Below are 7,390 nucleotides of genomic sequence, written 5' to 3'. Positions count from 1 at the left end.
CAGTGCTTATAGAACAAGAAATATTAGAAAAGATCTGCTTTTGCTCCCCCTATGATGCAGTAGGGTATTATGATGGCAAGACGGCAGGAGAGTAAGAGTGAGAAAAGAAAAGGGGAAGCTAAATTAATATTTGTGTCAGAAATAATAAATAGTTATGGTACTAAAGAAAACTGAATCCACGATGAACAGTGAATACTGAACTACTTTTCAGAATCCTATGGGTTCTCATGAGCCCACAAAGGGAAGATGGAAGGGGGTTCTCCCACTTCTTGTTCATTATCCAGATCAGAAATACCTTCATTGATGTTATATATTGTGCTTTAAAAGCTTTCCTTTAAAGGATTCTGCAGTGTAAATAAGTTAGGATGAGCAAAAAGCACCAGAGCAAAAGATAAAAAGCATCCTCCAATGAATATAGCAAGAGAAAAGGTGCAGGTCAAAAAGGCTGATTACAAAGACTTACCATTTGACTAATTGATGTTCCCAATAAACAGTAACCCGCTTTAATAGAAGAAACATTGTTGACTTAAAAAATTTTAAAAAGCACAAGACTGAAGATCCTCTTCTACACATTTTAAATGCCGTCTGGAATGGAGCAATGTCTGCTGTAGCCCAGGATTTTTCTACTCATCCAAATTGTAAAGGTAACAATCATTCTGGGATATACAATGTACTGCTCATTTGCCCTTTCTGAAAAAAAATTAATCACCACACTCCCAAAATGAATCAAAATTAAGAATAAAAGAATAAGGAAAGAAAGGCTAATCAGTGAATATTGAAATCATCACTGAATCTACTAGAATAATAAAGATAATTGTAAATTTCATTTTTTTTGAAAAAAATGTTTATCATATGATTTATCTATTCCAAAATTTTTCAGTGGGGTTTATAACCCTTGGTTAAGTTAATGAAGGCCAGGAAGGAATGGCAGTTTCTTTTTTTCAGGGGCCAGAGGCAGGTAAGGGATAAAAATCCTTTTTTTTTGTAAAGAAATATTAAAATTAGTTTTTTTACTTTGATAATTAAATGTAAGATTAAGAATCTTTTCAAATCTATTAATGTGGTTAATAATAAAATTAGTAACAGAATGTCTCCTCTTCACATTCTTGAACAATACAAAAGTGAGATTGTATGTATGACAAATGTCAAAAAAAAAAAAAGCACATAAGACCAAAACTGTTTGAACTGTTTAAATTCTAAAAACAAAATGAAATTATTTCCTTCATCCAAGAGACTTACCTTTAAATCCAATTCTGTCACACACACACACTTAACCCAAAAAGTATCTCAGAGTACAATTTAAGGAGAAAGTTATAAGGCTAAATAACAGGAGCATAGTCACTGATAAAATTACAGTTGCTACTGAAGACAACAGACCCTGACACTTAAACGCAGGCTTACATAGGATTAAAATGTGAAAGTACAAAGGCCTATACAATACTGTAAGTATTGTGATGGAAACCTAAACATGTTCCATAAACCATCACAACACAAATAGGGGGAGAAATTATAATATGTACAGAAAAAATATAATTAACTTTTCTCAAATGAAATAGTTTACAAATCCATCAGACGGCAATGTCACATGGCAAAAGCAGCATAGAGGACCCAGAAAGATCTCTTAGATTTTTGTACATTAGCGTATTTAGAGTATTTGTAGCAGGATAAAAGAAACACCTCCAACATGTTCTTTCCTGCCTCTTTGTTTGAAGTACTTTGGTCTGATTGCAAGGACATCTCTTGCTGTCTTCTACCCTAAGCCTAGATCCTATAGGCCTCCTTGGATTCCATAGGAATTAAATGGGTCTGATATTCAGTGCCCACCTGCTGTACATTACCTCAGCATCTGGATGGCCTGTAATAGCTGAAAACAATCATTAGAGCCTGACAGTTTCCTTGCAGTGCATTTTAAAGGGCAAAAGTTATGCATGATAATAAAACTAAAAAATGCTAATTGAATTACAGTCCCCTGAAAAATAATTTAGAAGCCTTCTAAACAGTGTTTTGTCAAAAAGGTCCAGTAAAATTGAGTGAAAACAAAATGGCAAATAAAAATGAGAAGATGTGTTTAAAGCTATGCTGAAAGGCAAACTGATAGCCACTATTATATAGAACGTGAAAATGAGTAAATTAGACATGTAACACAAGGGAAAAAAGTAACAATGTGGATAAGACTAATTAGAAATAAATCAAAAGAAAGCAAATAGACAAACTCCAGGCAAATGCATTTTTAAAAAAAAATCAAAATCAGCAATACTAAATGAAAACCAGAAGAGATTATTAAAAAACTAAATGCCATCCTTAATTCTCTATTTTAGTTCAAATACTTGCTATGAAATATTCAGTACGCTACCAGCACAGTGGCTCACACCTGTAATCCCAACACTTTGGGAGGCCGAGGCAGGCAGATCATGAGGTCAGGAGATTGAGACCATCCTGGCCAACATGGTGAAATCCCATCTAAATCTTTACTAAAAATACAAAAATTAGCTGGGTGTGGTGGCGCACACCTGTAGTTGCAGCTACTCGAGAGGCTGAAGCAGGAGAATTGCTTGAACACAGGAGGTGGAAGTTGCAGTAAGGGGATATCACGCCACTCCACTCCAGCCTGGTGACAGAGTGAGACTCTGTCTCAAAAAAAAAAAAAAGATATATTCAGTACACAAGTTTAGAAAACCTACAAAATTCAAACAGCTCAATAACCAAGGAAAAAATACAGTAACCAGTGGATTATATCTCCTCCAATGAGTCCTGATCACTTTATGCATTCTCCCAAACTTTTAAGAAACACTTCTATGGTGTATCAGTTTTCTCTGGCAGACAGAAAAAGGTGAGTGTATACCACATTAAATTTTGTGCAGTTATTGTTACCCAGACAACAAAACTTTGAAGAGACAAAAATCAAAGTTATAGATTGTTCTTTTACCTATGAATATGGATGCAAACAAACCTAAATAAAATATTAGAAATATAAATCATGTGTTCAAAGAACAACTCACCATTACCAAGTAGGGTTTATCCTTCGATGAAAGCAGTTCCCATTGAGGGAGGAAAAACTGTCAATACACTTTTTTTGGGGTAGGGACAATGTCTCACTTTGTTGCTCAGGCTGCTCTCAAATTCTAATACACATCTCAGTATAGCCACAGTGAGGTCTGTTTGCCCAAATTGGTTGTTCATTCGTGATCATATGACTGTCATGGACTCTTTGGATTATGCATGATAGGTTTGAAACAATCACTAGCTGGAAGGATGGGACTAGCCTGAGTTGTTTAAATGAATCGGTATCTAGCCTTGTTCCCATATTAAACCGCATGACTGCAGTATAATAGAGAAGGTATGGAAAGCATGCTGGTATGGCAAACACGATGTCTAAAACTGCTTATTTGCTACATTTATTGCCAGGCACTGGGCGAGTGACTTTACATATATCTCAGAACTCTATGATGTTAGCACTATTTTTTCTGTTTTATCAACAGGAAGCTGAAGTACATTCAGAAAATAAAGTAACTTGCCCAAGTAACAGCCAGCAAATGGGGAAGCTGGGCTTCAGATACAGGCAGACTTAAAATTGATGCCCAGTCTCCTAACCACTACATTAAATATCAGTGGTCATAACAAGGATTACAGATGCTACCACATGAACACACTAATCGAATATTATGTAACACCAAATCCTTCCAAAACTATGGGATAGAACGGAAATAATGCTTACTATTTAGAGAAAGCAAACAGAATACAAAATTGCTTATAATGTGGTTAATGATTTTTTTTAAACTAGAATGGATTTGAAAGCAGGCTGGGCACAGTGGCTCATGCCTGTAATCCCAGCACTTTGGGAGGCTGAGGCAGTGGCTCATGCCTGTAATCCCAGCACTTGGGAGTCTGGGCGGATCACCTGAGGTGAGGAGTTTGAGACCAGCCTGACCAACGTGGAGAAATCCCATCTCTACAAAAAATACAAAATTAGCCGGACATGGTGGTGCATGCCTGTAATCCCAGCTGCTCGGGAAGCTGAGGCAGGAGAATCGCTTGAACCCAGGAAGTGAGCTAAGATCATGCCAGTGCACTCCAGCCTGGGCAGCAAGAGCAAAACTCCCTCTCAAAAAGAAAAAAAGAAAAGAAAAGAAAGAAATGAAAAAGAAAGAGCCTTATGGCGTATTTGCTTTTCACTGTTTTTCATTTTTCCTTGGTGAACATTTGTACTTTTAAAAAAATCTAAAAAGTATCCTGTATGCCCTACTAAATTGTGGTTTTTATGAGCAAAGCCTGCGCTTTATTTCTGTAACCTCAAACACAGCTATGCACCTTACACATAATAGGCACAAAATCAATTTTTATCCATTTGGATTACAACATAGAGGATTCCTATGTGTGTCTTCTGCAGAAATTCTGTAAACAAATGTGTATTCTCTATAGATATTGCAATAATTACTTAGGTACTACCTTTTCAAATTGAAGTTTTACTTAGGCTTATTTTTAAAGATTATGCTAATTTTTATTTTAATGTTGTGTTTTTGTTGTTTTGTACAATTCTACTAGTGCCTAGTTCACAGTCCAAATACAAATCTAGATGATTTTTTGAATAATAAATGATACTTGTTAAACTCTTACTATATCACTACTGTTCGAAGCACTGTGAGATATTTTCCCATTTAGCCATCTAACAGTTCTGTGAAATTAATACTGTGAGGCACAGGGAGGTTAAATGACTTCTGACAGGACACACAGCAAATGGAGCTGGGATTAATGCTCAACAAATATGACTCGATGGCCTCACTTAAGTTCACACGTTGTGATACTCTGATTTATCTTCAGATCATATGAATCTTTTGCCTTTTACTGAAGATTTCTGTGGATAGGAACAGTTATGAGTTTTTACCCAATTTTTTGAGGCCTCTTGTTTAATTTTTTTTTTTTTTTTAAGTTTACATGCTGTTTAATTCAACCACTGTTCTGGGTTTTGTTTGTTTGTTTTTTAAGAAGGGAACATGAAATCTTTATGTTATAAATAGACCATGTAATTGTGAAAAAAATTTTATTCCATTTTATGACTCCTTGAAAGAATGAGGTGGCAGGAAAAGATAAGAAAAGTATAACTGAGATGAGAGGATGTGAAAGCAAGAGAAAAGGATTATAGATGGCAGGATAAAGAGGTGACTTAGTGACTTTGGGGTCAAAGTATTGGTTCCTTTTTCGCCTTGGTTGTACAAGTTCATTCAACAACAATATATTGAACATGTATGTACTAGCTGCCAAGGACATAATGGTGAAGAGAAAGAAAAAAAAGATGACTTATTTGCCCTTATATATAATAGCTTATATAATTATTATACACTATTATAACTCTATAATGTAGTTTGAAGAAATAGTTTACAGTGAGGTCAGCTGCCACTTGAGTAAGGCAGGCTGACTTCTCCTAAGCCTATCAATTTCAGAGGATTCACAAGAACACAGGAATCCCCCTTTTCTGTCATCCTTAATTTGTCCACATCTAATTCTGTTTCTGTGTTTGTTTTAAAGGATTTTATTATTGTGTTATTGGGGATAAAGATTACAGTGTAGTCTACACTGCTTAAGCGTAAGATTTGAGAATTCTTGATTAATGCAAATGCTCTCATAACTCACTTTTGAAGACTATTCCGATGGGTCTATTGTATTTCTGTTTGTCTTGTAAGCAGAGGCACTATCTTTTTAAGGATTTTATAAAGTAAACAGTCTCAGAAGACAGAAAGTGTCTCCCTCTGGAGCAAAAGACAAGTTCTATCCAGTAAAATTAAGATAATGTTTCCCTCCAGGGCAAAGGGCAAGCGGACTTACAGCTCTTGGTTAAAGATTAAGGCTCCTGGCTGGGCGCGGTGGCTCAAGCCTGTAATCCCAGCACTTTGGGAGGCCGAGGCGGGTGGATCACGAGGTCAAGAGATCGAGACCATCCTGATCAATATGGTGAAACCCCATCTCTACTAAAAATACAAAAAATTAGCTGGGCATGGTGGCATGTGCCTGTAATCCCAGCTACTCAGGAGGCTGAGGCAGGAGAATTGCCTGAACCCAGGAGGCAGAGGTTGTGGTGAGCCAAGATCGTGCCATTACACTCCAGCCTGGGTAACAAAAGTGAAACTCCGTCTCAAAAAAAAAAAAAAGATTAAGGCTCCTTAGGCTTGATGTTCTTCAGTTCTAGCACACAGTGCTGCATGCATGGCATCCACTCGGGCCCCTCTGCATTACCCCTGTAAGACTTGGGGGATGACAGGAGCCAAGGCAGACATGCAGCTCAAGCCGCTTACTGTGCTGTGGATAATGAAATCCTTTGTCTCTGATGCAGGAGACGGTGGCAGGCTTTTTATCTTGCAAGTAGGGTAACATCTCAGACCCTTCACAGTTCTTGACAATCGCATCCCTTCAAGATACAGATCATTTTTATTGGGGCAGCAAGTTCCTTCATGCCCCTTTCCCATAAATCTCACAAGAATCTCCTTTTTCTGATTTCATTCACACTAGATAGTGTTGCGTTTTCTAGAATATCACCTACCTGGAATTATACAATATACAGCTGTCCCTTGGTAACTGCAGAGGAATGTTCTCAGGACCTCCCTGCAGATACCAAAATCCACTGATGCTCAAGTGGGTAAGTCTCGTATAAAATGGTGTAGGCCAGGCACAGTGACTCATGCCTGTAACTCCAGTGTTTTGGGAGGCCGAGGTGGGGGGACTGCTTGACCTTAGGAGTTTGAGACCAGCCTAGGCAATATGGTTAAACCCCATCTCTACCAAAAAAAAAAAAAAAAGAAAAAGAAAATTAGCCTAGCATGGTGACTCATACCTGTAGTCCAAGCTACTTGGGGGACTGAGGTGGGAAGATCACTTGAGCCCAGTGCTCAGAGATTGTGCCACTGCACTCCAGCCTGGGTAACAGCAAGACCCTGTCTCAAAAAGAAATAAAAATAAAATGGTGTAGCATTGCATATAATCTATGGACATTTTCTTGTTTGCTTTATCTGTAGATTACTTACAGTACATAGTAAAATGTAAATGCTATGTAAGCAGTTGTTATACTGTATCGTTAAGGAAATAATGACAGGAAAAAAGTCTGTATGTGTTCAATGCAGACACAACCATCCATTTTTTCATATATTTTCAAACTAGGCTGGTTGAATCCACAGATGTAGAACCCAGGGATACAGAAAGCTGACTATGTACTCATTTGCATTTATCTGCTTTCACTCAGTATGAGGTCTGTGAAATTCATCCATGCTGTTGTGCATATCAATGGTTTATTCCTTTTCAGGGCTGAAGAGTAGTCTATTGTAAAAATAACAGTTGTAGCATTAGTCATTCACATGTTTAGCTTTAGCATATATAAGACATTGAGAATCAAACATTGTTTCGA

At 37.2% G+C, this 7,390-nt stretch overlaps 1 non-coding gene across 1 annotated transcript; it reads left to right on the top strand.

Annotated features, from left to right (window-relative positions):
* Nucleotides 1-4,798: 4,798 nt before the first annotated feature.
* On the top strand, nt 4,799-4,909 carry LOC120364374 (U5 spliceosomal RNA). The gene has a single exon (XR_005579636.1). It is a non-coding gene; the product is annotated as a U5 spliceosomal RNA (small nuclear RNA).
* Nucleotides 4,910-7,390: the final 2,481 nt, after the last annotated feature.

Source organism: Saimiri boliviensis, chromosome 5, assembly GCF_048565385.1.
Source record: "Saimiri boliviensis isolate mSaiBol1 chromosome 5, mSaiBol1.pri, whole genome shotgun sequence".
Classification (NCBI taxonomy): Eukaryota; Metazoa; Chordata; class Mammalia; order Primates; family Cebidae; genus Saimiri; species Saimiri boliviensis.
This window is presented reverse-complemented; position numbering and strand designations above follow the sequence as displayed.